Here is a 17,231-nt window from a genome sequence, read left to right as displayed (position 1 = left end):
TCAGAGTTGGCCTAGAAATAGAAGTACTAGAACATCAAATACCTAAGGAACTAGACATTGTCATTAAAATGTCTAAATAATTAAATTTGTGTATATAATGCATCCGCCATCAAGGCCCAAAGTAAGAGCACCAGTCTTCTTCAATTTGGGCTTGGGCCTCCCGAAGATACCAGCCCATGTATTTTTCGAAAAAGGCTTTCTAATCGCGCCAGCTCTGCATAATATATCATACATGCCAGCGAAGCACTGGCTGGCCTAAGTTTTCTGTTGTCTATAATTAACTAATTAATACACTAATTGATTAACTAATATAATAATAATAATAATAATAATAATAATAGTAATAAAGAACTTAATGATGAAATTAATGAAGTCAACTAATCTACTGAGGACATTCACGTGCATGCATGCTTTGCACGTGCACATGCAACATTTTGCACCTCTTTAAGAATATCAATCGTATAATTGCATTATTAGTAATTTTATTTTTTATACAACGATATTCTTACTCTAAATAAAGGAGATTGAACATAGTGAGCCAGCTATTGACAAGATATCGTCGTATCGAACTCAAAAAATACAAATAGAAAACGTCGTTATTCATGTGAACAAACTTGCGTGAACAAACCCGCAGTATGAAAAGTACAAAACTGTTAGATTATATTATTAGTTGATAATCTTAAATGAATAAAAATTAATGAATTGGTTTTGAAGGGAGCGTAACACAATATTTAAGCTGTAACAAGATCATGGAGCATATTTTTGTGGAGTTTTGTCTTTTCAATAAATAAAATATTAATTATTTTAGTATTTTTGGAGTAGTATATGTGTGCGGTTGGCTACGTAGAGGTTACCAGTACAGTACACTATTTGCTAGGAACAATCTAGAAGGGAGAAAAAAAAAAGATTCAATTTTCAGAGTTGCACGAGTCGTGCAGGCGGTATTCAAGGAGATCAAGCAGATGATTTCCTTGCTGTCTATCTAGAGGAAGGCCGGTTAAGTTTTAGTGGCGTTTCCCGTTTAAAAAGTGCATTATTCGTCATTTAATACTACAATATAGTAGTATTCTTCTCGACTGATAAAAAGTGCATTATTCGTTTAATACATAATTTTCACATAGTGTTTTTAGTTACAAGTGAGTTTATCTCCTAATAATGATCTCTAGTTTTGCTCCATCAGTATTTTTTTTTTATTTTTTTTTATTATTATTATTATTTTTATTTTTTTTTATGAGAAAGTAATTCATTCGATGAGAGAAACTCCTTGTACAGCTGGTTCCAATACAATCAAACATAAAAGCATTATACAACTTATCAGGAATACTATACTTTCAAGTTTCAAACATGCAAATTTTGTAACGAGTGACCCTGTCTAGCTAAGGTATCAGCTACAAAATTTGCTTCCCAAAAGATGTGAAACCACTTTATCAAAATTAGTAAAGTAGCGTGTCTCAGTTAGCAACCGCATTTCAAAAATAAAAGTTTTCTATTTTCTAAATGAAAATCGCAGCCTCGATTAATGTTTAGACTGGTCCAGACGGGTGCCTAGGCCCTACCTACCTAAACCAGCTGAGAATTACTCAAGGCGGTCGACAACTACCTAGCCCCCAAGCGGTGTCTAGCCGATGCTAAACGAAGAGTTTTAGAACGGGGAATGGAGGAGAGGGAAACGACATCCGTGAGGAGATTGGAAGCTGTCATGCCCTTGCTTGAACTTGGCCCAACCGGATTTGGGACCTTGATTCTCTGGAAATGGGCCTTAATGTGTGAACTTGAAAATTAATATTTTGTCATGGAATGGCTTACAACTGTTTCATCATGACATTTCTCTTGTTTTTATTTTTTATCTTTTTTTATAAAAAGGGACGCTTTCGTCAAGGCAGTCAATTCTTTCGGAAGTTGAAATTTTAATTTTTATTAATGTACTTTATTTATTAATAAGACTCGGATATAATATAAATCTAGCAGCAAATTACGATCTTGATTGAGTGAGCAAACTGAGCATTGGTAATTGTCGAATTACAGTAAAAAAAATTAAAATTATAGTAAATAGTATAGATATTTAATTGGACTTTGAGTTTTCTTTGGCAAACCTATACTTCCAGCTGTATGATGTTCATTTTATTTTATTTATATTTTTGTTGTTTTGCAGCTGTATGGCCTGTAAACCAGAGAAGGGTTGACTTAAGTGGAAATATAAAAATATTTGTTTGTATTTGAGTAGAAAAAATGATTCAATTTCGGAGGAATCTAGCTTGAAATTATCAAAGAATTGGTTAACCATCTTACTCATCTGTACGAATGTGTTAGAATGGAATTCTTAACTCCGAATCCTATTTCGTAGTTATCGTTTTGTATATCAAAGTAATTATTAATTATAATTAGTGAATGATTAGTTCGACAATAGGGATTGCTCTAATAATTTGATTCAAACTCGTAATAACAATCATCGAACATGAAATCTCTCACTTATAAATGGAGATAAATATGACTAGACAATATTATTTTACAATCGTTTCGTTGAAAAAATAGTTTAGATATAGATGGTAGTTTAGAGAAATAAATGGCAGTCTAGTAAAGCTGCATTCTACTTAAGGGTCGTTTTACAATCATTTCTTTGTAAAATTTTGTCCCACACTTTCTGGAAACTAAACAAATTTTCATCTTCCAGTTTTCTAAAAAAATGAAAACTAAAATGATTATCAAACGGTGATTTTAGAAACGCCAGCCCACGCTAATTATCCAACAACCATGCTTGCCCAAAAACTATGGAAATCTTCTAAGCCCAACAAGGTCTGCACAATCCAAAACTGCACAAAAACTTTAGCCGCCCCTTTTGGGATGGGAATGAGTCGGATCGGGAGATGACAATACCATATATGCCACGACGATTAGAGGGGAGCTTCATTGGATTTGTGAGGCACCATAAGTTATAGCGAAATGTGTTTTCCTTGTCAGAGTAATGAAAATAATATTCTAATTACAGATAGAGAAATTGCTTTCTGTATTTCATTACTTAATAAAGAAGTAATTACAAATGAGTATATTTACACTTTGCTAAGGAACCTTAGTGACTAATTACACTTGATTAACTAAGTAACGCAAGGATTAGTTACATAACAGTTGTAGCCAATTTACAGCTGTCCACACTAACTAAAATATCTAAGTATGAGGCGTCTCTTTACACCCCCTCAAGCTAATCAGAGGGGAACTCAGAGAAAGCTTGGACTGGAGAAACTTAAATCTGGCCTTGGATATTGACTTAGTATGAATATTAGCAATTTTATGTTGAGTACTGACATACTGAACTCTAACCAAATTTGCCAAAACTAGTTCTCTTATGTAGTGGTAATCTATTTCCACGTGTTTTGTGTGAGCATGACATACTGGATTACATGCCAAAGAAAGGGCAGAGACATTGTTACACCAAAGTTTAGGAACATTAGAGGGGCTATATCTTTGAAGATTTTGCATATCCATGTTAAATCTGCAACAGTATAGGCTAGTGAACAGAGAAGAGAATTTTTTTTTGTTTTTGTTTTTCTACTTTGGTCCTTAGATGTCACTTTACAAGAAGGTAAAATTGGTATTAAAAACTATTAAAAAGTGAGTAGGTAGAAGAAAGCGGGGAGACTTTATCATCACTCTAGGGACATTTTTCTTTTGCGTCCAATCACTTTGGGACAGTGGCAAAGCCAAGAATTGTTGAGGAGAGATGCGAAATTTGAAAGGGCAAAAGGTCCTAGAAAATATTGACAACTGTTCGAGGTCTAAGTCCATGGTCTGCAAGAGGATTAGACAATACTTCATTCAACTTGGTGACCTCACTTTATAGAGAACTATCCATAATATTTGAATGAGGATTTGTACTAACCAAAATATTTGAATGAGGATTTGTACTAACCAAAATATTTGAATGAGGATTTAGACTACCCGAAATATTCGAAGGAGAATTTGGACTAACCAGAATATTTGAAGGAGAATTTGAGCATCGTTCATATAATGTAATTCCATTATATAATTGTCTAATGAGCAGGGTTCTACAAGACGTTATGCGCTAATCAAGTAACGTGATGTGTCCTAATGCCTAGCGCCTAAGTAGACTAAGCGAATTTAACTAATTTATTATATATCGTATAAATAAGTGATATTTATTATATAACATAAATTACATAAAATATTATTAATTATATAACATATAATATATAAAAATTGATAGATTTTCCTTAATATTTTGGTCAATTATAGCATGAGATAAAAGCTCAAGTGATTACGAGCTTGTAATACTTTACGAAATGTTGCTTGAAACTCGTATGAATTTATAGTGAATTTGAAGAGGAATAATTGGGTCAAACATGCGGCTTAAAACACATTGGCAAAGGTGGACACATAGAAACGCGCAACTTAATCTATATACTATTATTAAGAGAACCCTCATTGTCAACTTTTTTCCCTTTTTTTTTATTTTACCCTCACTTTTGATACACACTATTGACAAAAGGAGGGTAAAATAGTAATTTTGCACATTTTCACAAAATGACAATCATATCCTTATTTTTCCTATTTTACCCTCTTTTTTTTTTTTTTTTTTTTGAGAAAATGACAATCATATACTTATTTTTCTAATTTTACCCTCACTTTTGATACACAATATTTACATAAAGATGACAAAACGATAATTATGTAATATTAAAAAAAATATATGCACTTATTAAGAGAAATTATTCACACACACACAAATTGTATGCCCTCTGCTAATTGCAAATAACTAAAAGAACAAATTGGGTAACTTGATTACACAACAATTGAAAAACAAAAACAAAATGGTCAAAGTTAAGAGGTCGCGTGTGGAAGTGGGAGAGAGTTCTTCTTCCTGATCTCTTCTCAGTTGGAACTAAAGCTACAAAAGTTGCAGATTTAGTATTCTTTGGTTTTAGAAATTAAAATAAAACTTTGATTCCGAATTATAAAATACTCGGACTAAAAGATAAATATGGCGAGAGCAGTGCAGTAGCAGCGACAACATCCTTCATTTAAGTATTCATACACTTTCCTGCAGGAGGGGCGGATTCCTCACTTATCTATGAAGTCCATAATAATCAAGCATATGTTAAGTGTTATTTTTTGTTTTGGACTTAGTTAATGTTATGTTTATTAATTAACTATAGGTCAATTAGACTAACTCCAATGGTGGGCTAAAAGCCAAATTACCCTCCAAAATTTCCCCCCCCCCCCAAACGCATTCCAACCCAAGGGAAAATTTTGAGCTAAATGCTAAATGCTAAACCAATGCCAAATTCCCCTCGAAATTTAGCCCAGAAATCAAGGTCGACTCTATCAAAATTTAAATTTTTTTTAGATTAAAATGTTCATAAAATTAATTTATGATAGTCTACATATTTTTTTTTTTAAATTTAATTTAACAAAAAAATAGCCTAAATTCATTCTTTAATAATCCCGGGCTAAAATTTTAGGGTAGAATGGTTGGAGTAGAAAAGCTGTTTTTAGGCTAAAAGTTAACTTTTTCGGGCTAAAAAATTTGACTTTTAGCCTAACCATTGAAGATGGTACAAGCCCATGATTTTCAGACCCTTATAATTGGATAAAAAAATGCATTTTTTTCATCAAAAAAGAATAAAAACCTTAACTCCACACCCTTGAAGCTCATGATGTATGCTACACTGCAGCTTTTATTCTGCAATTTCACGAATTCAAACTGTGCGTTGCAGTTTTAATTTTATAATAGTCAAATTAATTTTATTTTGAATACTACTATTATATCATAAAAAATAAAAAAAATTAGAAAACTGGTGGTTCTTTTACAATTCTTTTTAATGGGAGGTGGCACTGAGGGCTACGAAAAATAACTAGTTGAGATAGAAAATTGACAATTGTGAAAATCAAATTCAACGACTAATACACTCATATATTGAGTGTTACGTAGCATTACATTATGTTTGGATGAATAAATTTAAGATTACTAAGAAATTTTAAAATGACGGGATTTTATTTTCTAGAATTTGTGATTTTCTTGTTTGGTTAACTTAAAACAACAATAGAATTGAATACGGAATTTGTTATTTTTAAATTCTCAATTTATAAATTAAGAAAGAACATTTATTTACATGAAATTTAAACTTGAGAATTGGAGATACCAAATTTCTTTTTTTTTTTTTTTCCACGCGAAAATTCTAAATTTCTTATGAATCCAAACAAAAGAATTAGTGGATATAAATTTATAAATTCTGACTTTTATTTAAATTTCATGTTTATTTTTTTCATCCAAACATAATGTTAAAGTTGCACTCGTTTTCCCAAACACATACTAAAAAGAGATGGATTTGGATCCTCTCTTGAGCCCAAGGAGAGATCATCCTGATCAAGTAGTGTGGACCGTTGAATTTTTATCCAACATCTATAATTAATATAATTTTAAAGGAATTTTTCTGTTTATAACCGTTGGATAAAAATTCAACGATCTACATTGCTTGATCAAGAGGATCTTCTCATTGGACTCATGAGAGGATTCCAAATCCAAAAGAGATCACATTTTATAATACCAGATTGAAAAAACAAGCATTCAAACCCAAAAGTTGAAAAAACGAGTATGGTGATTTGTCCCTGTCACTTGGCGTTTTCTGATTTTCTACGATGTCGACTCAAAAGACTTTGAATGTTTCATACTAAACTTGCAGTGCAGCTTCTTTAAAAAAAAATTTAAAAAAAAATAATAATATTGTAGTGCGGTAGACAGACACAAGGAAATTTCGTGTAAGTTACCGCTAACCAACCAACCAACCATATGATATGAATGCCTGCTGGCTTCGCTAATACGAGACTAAATATTAAACACTTAAATCGATGATACTACATAAACAAACGACTAATGTGTACCACATGTTGTGGTCTAAAAATTAAAGAAATTTTAACGAAAAACTTTCGGTAATGTTTATTTTAACAAAAAATCATATTTTCATATTAAAAAGTTAATCATGTTACTATTTATTTTACAATTTATTTTATCCTTATAATTAAAACTCAAAATTTTCAGAATGTTTTCATTAGTTTTCTTAAAAATTAAATGAATTTTCAATTTTCTTTACTTTATTCGGCAATATATTTATTAATTATTTATTGTGATGGGTGATGGGTGATGGATGACCTGACGTTCCACTAAAGAGTAAAGAATGATATGAAAGGTAGTAAGGTACCACGTTTTCTACATGCCTGCTACTTTGTCAAAATTTTCCCTCTGTGGAATTGGCTTGGTCAACAGAAAGCAATATGTACAAATGTTTAAGCGGAGAAATTTCTGTGCGTTTTTCATCCCCATGACAACCGGTTGACACCCTAATTATTTGCTTTAATGTGTTTCATGAGATTAGTTATCTAAAAGGTACTCTCAAATAAACCCTAGATCATTTTATTGGCGTTTCAAATTAAAATTCATTATATTTATTATGAGTAATTTTTATTTTATTATTGTCAAGTTTTGTCAAAATCGCATTGTACTATACTTTTTTTTGTCTCATTTTCATATCTGAAGTTTGATTTTTCTGTCACTTTGATACTTTTGTTAGCCTAACTGTTAATTAATTTGTTAATTGATGACGTGAAAGAATCTAGCCCCACTTTACTACTTTCACGCATTGTGAAATTCACACTCTGCTACCCTTAGGTTTTTTGGCCTCACTTTCATATTTACAGTTATGTTTTGCTCCCAGATTCGTACATTTATTTTTTTATTAAATAATTGATTTCTAATACATATTCATTTTGTCACTACATGTGTCAAATTAAGTGATTTAATTAAAAGAGTGGTTGGGTGAGCAACAAACCGCGTAGAAGATTTGAGAAATATTTTTATAATAATGCATGAAGTAATAAGGTGAGTTAATTTAAAGATGATGCTTCTAACCAGTCAAATGGTGTGAATAGAAAATTGAAATAGGCTTTTAATTAAATGATTAAGTCCAATCATACGGGGAACTTCCAGGAACCTTCAAGGATAATCAACCGGATTGACCCGATGGAGTAAAATGTACAAGGAAATTGATCTTTTTCGGATCCCTTTCATCAAATCTTCACTATCAACTAATTTGAACTCTTGAAAATTAATCTAACGGCTATAAACATGAATCCACTTTAAAAGTTATAATAATTTTAACCGTTAAATCAAATTTCAAAGGTCTGTATTGTTTGATGGGGAGGATTTGGTGGAAGAGATCCAGAAATGATCAATTTCCAATGTATAAAATCCTTTTGAAAAAACGATAAAAGACAAAATAAATATGTAAACACATAGAGCATCTCTAAAGAAAATGGACACTTTGGATGCGGTCCCTAACTACCAATGTTCTTTGATTGAAACTTTCGTATATTTTAGTTTTTCTATCGAAGTTCTTGACATTAATGTAATAATGTATTTCTATAAATGTTATTATATTTTTAAATTAAAAATAAAATTTGTAGTTATTTATATTAATGAGATTTTAAATAAAATTCATAATTTATGGGAATAAAAATATTAAAGATGAATTATACTCTCCAATATATTATACGCGCACACACACGGATACGTTCATCAAAACTAACCAAAAAATTATTGTACCAAAACATAGGTACATTTTTCAAAAACTTAAAAAATAAAAAGAATAAGATATTAGGCTTAATAACATTATTAAATTTCTTCTATTAAACTTGACATGGATACATTCTCAAATAAATAGAACATACCCACATAAGCATAAAAAATGGATTAGAGAAAAGATTGAATGGATTTTATATAAAAAATGGGTACATTTTATATTTAAAAAAAAAGAGTGTTGTAGGCATATTTAACTGAGTTATCTAAGGGATTTGAGAGAGGAGGGCCTACGGTAGCAAGAAGGAGAAACTAGAGATTTAATTGTGAGGTGTGTATTGTATCACCCTCATTGTGTCTTTATTTATAGCAGTAGGATAGATAAAAATCTTACCCATTTAGGATTACAACTCATAATAGGTAATCAACTCCTAATAGGAATATAAGAGATATTCCTAGATCTACTAGGATTTACACAATCACATTCATATTCTAAATATGATTGCAACACTCCCCCTTGATTGTGCAAATACTCAAACAAACCATCGCATCAGATATTCAGCAGATAAAGTAGAATAGTTGATGAAGTCATCGACACAACGGGTCAACACGAGTCTCAAATATAAATAAAGTATGCATTGGTAGTACAAATCACAAAACCTCGCTATGGTAAAACCCAAGGCATAGGGAAAAGCCCATAGATTAAGGAGAAAAGTGAGAAGTATGCATAATGTCTAAAACAAATGTCAAATAGGACGAAAGTAATGAACTCAACGAAGTATGATCATCCCAGGATGGATGCCTCATCAAAACCTTGTTAGGTAGCAAAAACCTAGTGGGAAAAATACTCCTAATTGTAAGAAAAAGAGTACATTAAGATCAAGTAAGTATGCTTTAGGATATTCCCCTGAGTTAGACATAACTTCCAAATAAAAGAACTACAAGCGATTCAACTCAGACAATTTACGCATACCGATTCCTTGGACGAGCTTTTGAAAAGTAGACTTGGTGAAGATATCGGCCAGGTTGTCCTGGAAACGGATTTGCTTAACTTTAATGTTCTGATGATGTTGTTGGTGGTGAGAGTAAAAGAACTTCGGCGTTATGTGCTTAGTGTTGTCTCTCTTGATGTAACCCTTCTTTAACTGCTCGATACATGATGCATTGTCTTCAAAGATCGTCGTAAGAAGGTCAACGACAGAAAATGTATCCCTTCTTTAACTGCTCGATACATGATGCATTGTCTTCAAAGATCGTCGTAGGAAGGTCAACGACAGAAGTAAGACCATTAGTGCTTTGAATATGTTCCATAATTGTTCTTAGTCAAAAGCACTCGTGTGATGCTTCATGCAGAGCGAAAATCTTAGTATAGTTCAAAGAAGTCGCAACTAGCGTTTGCTTGATAGACCTCCAAGATATAGCGGTGTCTCAAACGGTAAAGACATAACCTGTTTGAGAATGTGCCTTATGCGGGTCAGATAGATATCCAGCGTCTGCATATCCAACAAGGCGAGAATCAATTTGAGAACCATAGGGGCGGTAACACTCGAAGATTCATGGGTATAGAACAAGCCCAAATGTTGCGTACCCTTGAGGTAGCGGAAAATATCTTTAACACCATTCCAGTGTCTGCGTGTGGGCACATTGTTGTATCTAGCTGAAGGAGATGTCGGGTCTAGTGCATTGAGCCAAGTACAATAAAGCTTCAATTCCACTTAGGTATGGAGCTTCGGGTTCCAAAATCTCTTCATCATCCTCCTTTGGATGGAATGGATCTCGTTTAGTATCTAGAGTCCAAACGACTATATGTGTACTCGAAGGCTTCGCTTTATCCTCATTAAAACGTCGCAACACCTTATAGGTGTAGTTCGATTGCTGTACTAGGATTCCATCCGAACAATACTCGATCTCTAGGCCGAGATAATATTGAGTTTTCCCAAGATCTTTCATCTCAAATTCTGATTTCAAGTGAGCAGCAATTTCCTCAAGCTTTGCGGAAGTTCCAATGAGGTTCATGTCGTCGACATAAACTGCAACGATTGCAAATCCAGAAAGTGACTTTTTTTTATGAACATGCATGGGTATAATTCGTTGTCCATATAACCCAGACTTGTCAAATATTCACTCAGACTGTTATACCACATCCTGTCGAATTATTTCAATCCGTATAGTGGCCTCCTCAATCTAATTGAGAGAGTGTTTCGTGGTCTACAACTATTTGAACTAGTCAATGGAAGTCCTTCTGGAACTTTCATGTATATTTTCGTATCTAGATCCCCATAAAGATACGCGGTTACCACGTCTATAAGCTGCATATTCAGCTTTTCGGAAACTACCAAACTGATTAGGTAGTAGAACGTTGTAATGTCCATTACGGGGGAATACGTCTCCTCGTAATCATTCCCAGGATGCTGAGAGAAACCTTGTGCTACGAGGTGTGCTTTGTATCGCACTATTTCATTCTTCTCATTACGATTCCTCACGAAAACCTACTTGTAGCCAACGGGCTTCACACGTGGTGGTGTATGAACAATAGCTCCAAACACTTTACGATTCACAAGTGAATCGAGTTCGACCTGGATTGCTTGTTTCCAGTTTGACCAATCTGTTTTACATTAACATTCATCAACGAAACGTGGTTCAATGTCATCGATAGGCATGATGTCAGTAGCTACTGTGTATGCAAATGCATCGTCGACAATCATCTCATTTCGATTCCAAACTTCAGCCAATACTGCGTAGTGGACTGAAATCTCATGATTCTCGGAATGTCAGTTTGGCTCAGACATCACCGTGATCTAGAATAACCTCATGCGTTGAAACGGATGAGTGAGCGATGATCGGATTCAAACTATGGTCACTAGTTAGTGCCAATTTCCTCTTCCAGGGTTATGAATGCTTTAAACCAAAGGGTCTGCTATGCTTTAGGGTTGAAGTAGATGATTGGCTAGCCGTCAACATACCGGGCCTTGTGGAAGGTGCGGCCTCCCCACCTTCGAGGGCAGTTCGGCCTTCCGAAGTGGGATTGTGACATACGCGGAGTACATCTATCCTAGCAGGTGCGTTTGCATCGGGTATATGTGATCTTGTCACCTTAGCTAGATCATTAAAAGCATCTGGCATGCTCTGAGCAATGCTTTGAAGATTTATAATTTGCCGCCCGTCAGTTTCAGACTAGGCAGTGCAGAGATCTAAATGAGACATAATGGGAGCATACCACGACAATTCGCGGCGTTCTCCTGAAATGTTAGCATGCTTATCTCCCCCTAATGACGGGAAGGCTGTCTCATCAAAGTAACAATCCGCAAAACATGCAGTAAAGAGATCTCCTGTCAAGGGTTCTAAATAGCGAACAATTGATGGCGAATCATAACCAACATAGATTCTTATTTTTCTATGAGGACCCATTTTGGTACGTAGTGGCGGCATTATTGGAACATAAACTGTGCACCTAAACACACGAAAATGTGAGACGTCAGGTTCGTATCCAATAACCAACTGTAACGGTGAATGAAGTTGTGTAGCGGTGGGCCTCAGGTGGACCTGTATAACTACGTACAATATTGCATAGCCCCAGGCAGATACTGGCAATTTGGTTCTCATAACCAAAGTCTGAGCTATCAATTGAATGCGCTTTATGAAAGCTTCTGCTAGACCATTTTGGGTGTGAACATGGGGTACAAGATGTTCCACATCAATCCCTACTGACATGCAATAATCGTCAAAAGTCTGTGACGTAAACTCTCCAGCATTATCCAGTCAAATCAACTTAATTAGATAATCATGGTGGTGAGCCCTTAGCTTAATAATTTGTGCTAGGAGTTTCGCAAATGCAGCATTGTGTGTGGACAACAGGCAAACATGTGACATTCGTGTCGATGCATCAACCAACACCATAAAAAATCTAAATGGTCCGCAGGTTGTTGGATAGGTCTACAAATATCCCTTTAAATCCTCTGAAGAAACTTAGGGGGGTTGTGAATAATCTTTGTAATCGAGGGTTGAATATTTAACTTCCCCAAAGAACATGCTTTGCATGGCGGAAATCCAACATATGGAGGTAACCGATGACCACAAGATGTTTTGAGTATATGGCACATCATGTCACATCTAGGATGTTCCAAACGATCATGCCAAAGTAGCAAAATGCTCTGGAACTCAGGCATAGGGCCGACCACATGGTGGGCTTCTATGCCGTGAATGGTTGTTATGTACAAACTACTCGGGAGACGTCCCAACTTTTCATGAATACGTTTCTGACCATATTCCTACGAAGTGATACAAATAAATTTAGAACCATTATCTTCAGTGGTTTCAACGTTATATTGATTATCTTAAATATATCTAAAACTCAGCAACGTTTTTCCAGAACATGGAGAATAGAGTGCCTCTTTAATGGTTAAGACTGTACCATTGGACAACATGATATGTGCATTTCTGTATCCTTCAATCAGGTTGGATGGGCCTAAGAGAGTTGTCAAAGGTGCTTTCTTGGGTATAAAGTTAGTAAAATAGAGTCACTTACGCAAGATGTTATGCGTGGTGGCACTATCAGTTAAACAACTAATTTTCTCACTATACATACCTAAAAATAAATTGATTGAATTGGTCACATGTATAAATATAATTCCATTCATTCAATTAAGCAATTCAAGAAATAATATCCATCAAATAACAATCCATAATTCAAAACAAACCAAAACCAAACAATGTATTCCAAAGACATAGAAAATTTGTTCAAAATTAAACCATAAACCTTGAAAAATAGGGGAGAGTGGTCGGCCATTAGGGGTAAAACACCCTAAAAACATGTGTAATTTATTCGTCCATAGGAGCTGACGCATCCTGAAAATTTGATATCTCCATAGATGTAGGAGCATCTTCTGGATGATCCACATGTGCAAAGTTAGACTCACGACGGGAATGATACTTGGCAATAGCCTCGAGGTCAGCTCGGCATGCGCGTGACCAATGATCTTTTGATCCATAGTAATAACACATGTCCATTTCAGTGGAAACCAATTGAGTAGTAACTTTTCCCTTGTTCTTGAAGTTCAGGGCTTTAGGGGCAAGGGTGGACTCTTATGGGTCACATTTCCTCCCTTGTGTAGGCCTTGATTTTGTAGACCGTGGGCCCATGACGGGGTTTGCCGTTCATTGCCATGGCCACGACGATTCTTTAGTCGTTTATGGCTGCTATAATTGCCATGGCCACGACGATTCTTCATCAAAAATTTGTTCTGCTTTTCAGCAAGAAGTTGTATAGAGATCAAATCCAAAAATTTGGTGAATTTCTATGCCCTATATTGTTGCTGCAGGATAATATTAGTGACATGGAAGGTCGAATAGGTCTTATCCAGGAAATCTGATTTGGTTAGTTTCACTTTACAAAACTTCAGCAGTGATCAGATTCTACAAACTTCAGAGTTGTATTCATTTACAGACTTAAAGTCTTGGAAGCTAAGATGGTGCAAGTCGTGTCTTGCTTCAGGTAACTATATCTAGATCGAAACGGTTGACCAGAGTAAGCCAGAGGGTGTGTGGCTCCTCCTCAACGAGGTACTCGGTCTGCAAAGCATCATGGATGTGTCTTCGAATCAAGATCATTGCAGTAGCTTTCTGAGCTTTGTCGACAGGTTTGTCGTCAGTAAGTGCCTCGATGGTGGCTCTAATACGTTTTGCAGTAAGATGGAGCTTCACGTCTTGAACCTACTTTAGGTAGTTTCTTCCAAAGACTTCCAGAGCGGTGAAATCGAGTTTGTTCAAGTTCGACATGTCCTTAAAATAGAGGGTACAACAAAAACGTGATTAGTGATACGGTAATCCACAAACATATATCATAGAACATTCGAGTTCTATAGACAAGTATTGGTTTAATTTATGCATGAAAACTACAGGTTTCATGTGGTAAGTTTTGAATGAAAACTTCAGGTTTCAAAGGCACTAAATATGAAACTACAGGTTTAATTTAGTTTTATGAATGATGAGTTCATAAAAGAGAGGTTCTTGCAAAAAGCACAGAATGCAATATGCTGATTTAAGTGTAGTGGATTTGAGTTTCTTTGGGAACTCAAGTGTGAGAGCTTCATTACTACGAAAGTATGTCAACGGTTCAAAGTATAAAAATAAATTATTGAATCGTTAAAGTCCAAAAATGATCTTCAGGTTAATAATTTTGGATTCATTATCAAATTAATAGACTGCAAGTCACTTTTAATTAATTCCATAGATCAGGACCAAACAGGGTTAATCGTGGAAGCAAATAATGCCAAAAATTAGCATTAGGTCGAAAAAGTCTAGTCCAAAACAGGTTTAGGCTGGGGTATCGAGAGTAGGGCAAAGCTCTAGGGGTAAGTGGGCTCGGGTTTGGCTGCAAAAGCAGCCCATATGTGGTTACAAGCCACGGGCCGAGACAGGTGAGCCCAGCAGCAGCAGCAGCTGCTGGCTTTTGGGCCGAATGGTGGGGCACGAGTCAAGCCCAGCGGAAACACTAGCCTTGGGTTGCCCTGGGAAGCCCAGCCGAGGCTAGGTCCGGTTTAGGGCAAGCCAAGCCTAGCAGTAAAGGTTGCGAGCAAATACGTTGGGGCTCCATGGCATAACCTAGAAGATAAGGGACTCACAGGACATCGTGCCAAAAAGCTATATGCTTTTGGTTGGGCCAAGGGACTTCAGGCCCATTAATTTAATTAGGCCAAAGGCCTTGGGATGTCTAGGTCAATGTAGCAAGCCAAAAAGTTGCTGCCGTGTGGTCTATGCGACTGGGCTTCAAGCCAGTGATGGTCCAATGATGCCACGGCGGGGGTGCGGTGGTGGTGCCGCATAGTGCCCAACACAAAAAATTTCCCTTTTTTTTTTTTTTCTCGACAGGATTAGGGTTTTAAAAAAAACCTAGAATTGCTTCTAATTTATTTATATACTTTGACTCACAATTCCACATAGCAATTTAATTGCGTAATGCATGAAATATATATATATATATATATATATATATATGTATATATATCGTAAGGAAAATATAAACATAAAGGGGTTCCTGCATCATGGAGAATGTTTTCATGCTTCGTGGACGTTTTAAATATCTTCATTTATTTTAAGCATACCTAATTAGTAGAAAACAAAGAAGAGCCTTTGAATTTTGTGGAAGATAGCCTTTTCCTACGATCCGTCAATTCCTCGGCTTCTAGCAAGATTGTGCTGATAACATGTTGTAAGCCTATTTAACTGAGCTATCTAAGGGATTAGGGAGGGAGGGGGCCGACAGTAGTAAGAAGGAGAATATAGAGATTTAATTGTGAGGTGTGTGTTGTATCACCCCATTGTGCCTTTATTTATAGTAGTAAGAAAGGTAAAACCTTACCCTTTTAGGATTACAACATTTAATATGTAATCAACTCCTAATAGGAATATAAGAGATATTCCTAAACCTACTAGGATTTACACAATCACATTTCTATTGTAAATATGACTGCAACAAAGGTTACATTTTTCATATAACAAATTGGTATATTTAAGAATGGGTACATATAAGATTTAAAAATTGAAATTTTTTTATTAAATTCTAACCGAAAGTCTTTCCAACCGAAGTGTTTTTTGTTTATTGGATTTGAAAGCTTTGTGAGTTGGAGTCAAATTTGACATCAATGTCAATTTTTTTTAATTCATTTTAATGGTGGATCCCTCATTCCATTAACAATTCAATGAATAAAAATTTTGTTTCGACATTTTTTTTAGTAATTACAACCATTTAAATCTTTATTTAAATAATAAAATAACATTTGATAATTCAGTTAGAAAAGTACAAAATTTAAGATAAGATTTAACTCTTATAATTTGATATTTTTTTTATTTAAATAATAAAATAACATTTGATAATTCAGTTAGAAAAGTACAAAATTTAACATAAGATTTAACTCTTATAATTTGATATTTTCTTTGGAGATGATCTAATATTCTAGTGGATAGTATTAGATTTTTACCTATCTCTTGCCATAAATTATTATATTAATTTTGAACCCTCCTTCTGACACACCCCGACCGAGAGCGGAGCGTGCTGGCCGTCACACGAAGGTGACGTAGCCATGTGCACGTGCGGAAGCTAATAAAGTAGTAATATAAAAGTATGAATAATTAAAACTAGCATACAAGGTACTAAAACAAGTGCTAGTAAGTGAGATACAATTTCAGAGCAGGTCTATAGCAGCCCAAACGAAAACGACAACAGTAGTACGCCCGAAGGCGACCCTACAATGGGGAGTGTCTGTCAGAAACGCCGGAAAGCCCTCAGGGGAAACCACCGCAACGGCTAAGCAACTAGAACCTGGAGGGGCGCAAAACAAAAGCGTGAGTGGGCAAAAACAAAGCTCTTTGAAAACCATTTAGCAAAATACATTCTAACCCCTCGCCGTAAAACCTGTATACTTCCCAGAAAATAAACATATAAACGTATGTAAAGATATGCCAACATGCTCACGAATATGCCATGCCGAAATCTCATACTGAATGTAAGTGCCCAGGTATAAATCATATCAACATCATAACATCTGGCAGCCGGAGTCACCTAACGTGACCTGTACGGCTGCATCTAGAGCTCAAATCTCAACTCTATAACTGAACCTGCCCACGAGTCGGAACCACTCAAGGTGGTATG

Source organism: Pyrus communis, chromosome 9 (assembly GCF_041283825.1).
Source record: "Pyrus communis isolate YQ-2024b chromosome 9, ASM4128382v1, whole genome shotgun sequence".
Lineage (NCBI taxonomy): Eukaryota > Viridiplantae > Streptophyta > Magnoliopsida > Rosales > Rosaceae > Pyrus > Pyrus communis.
This window is presented reverse-complemented; position numbering follows the sequence as displayed.